Raw genomic sequence first — 844 nt, forward strand, 5'->3', positions numbered from 1 at the left:
TGAAAACCTCGCCAGTCCCTAACGATTACAAGCATACCCATAACATGACGCAGCCACCACTATGCTTGAAAATATGGAGAGTTCTATTCAGTAATGTGTTGTATTGGATTTGCCCCAAACATAACACTTTGATTCAGGAGAAAAAGTGAATTGCTTTGCCACATTTCTTTTTGCAGAATTACTTTAGTGCCTTTATGCAAACAGGATGCATGTTTTGGAATATTTTTATTCTGTACAAGCTTCCTTCTTTTCACTCTGTAATTTAGGTTAGTATTGTGGAGTAACTACAATGTTGTTGATCCATCCTCAGTTTTCTCCTATCACAGACATTGAACTCTGCAACTGTTTTAAAGTCACAATTGGCCTCTTGGTGAAATCCCTGAGCGGTTTCCTTCCTCTCCGGCAACTGAGTAAGGAAGGATGCCTGTATCTTTGTAGTGACTGGGTGTATTGATACACCATCCAAAGTGTAATTACTAATAACTACACCATGCTTAAAGGGATATTATATTCAATGTCTGCTTTAAAAAAAATTGTGTACCCATCTACCAATAGGTGCCCTTCTTTGCGAGGCATTGAAAAACTTCCCTGGTCTTTGTGGTTGAATGTGTGTTTGAAATTCACTGATCGACTGAGGGACCTGACAGATAATTGTAAGTGTTGGGTACAGCACAGGAGATTGGTGTCACCTTTAATTGGGAGGAATGGTATCAAATACGTGGTTTTCAGTAAACAATGTCTGCTCAAGCATGAATTACCCTTGTCGACGAAGAGCTGATTGAATACCTGCATCTAGTGTATGCTGCTGTTTATATTTCCCAACAGTGACGCCACACTACAGAAC

Source organism: Oncorhynchus mykiss, chromosome 4 (genome assembly GCF_057628025.1).
Source record: "Oncorhynchus mykiss isolate SJ-2025 chromosome 4, ASM5762802v1, whole genome shotgun sequence".
Lineage (NCBI taxonomy): Eukaryota > Metazoa > Chordata > Actinopteri > Salmoniformes > Salmonidae > Oncorhynchus > Oncorhynchus mykiss.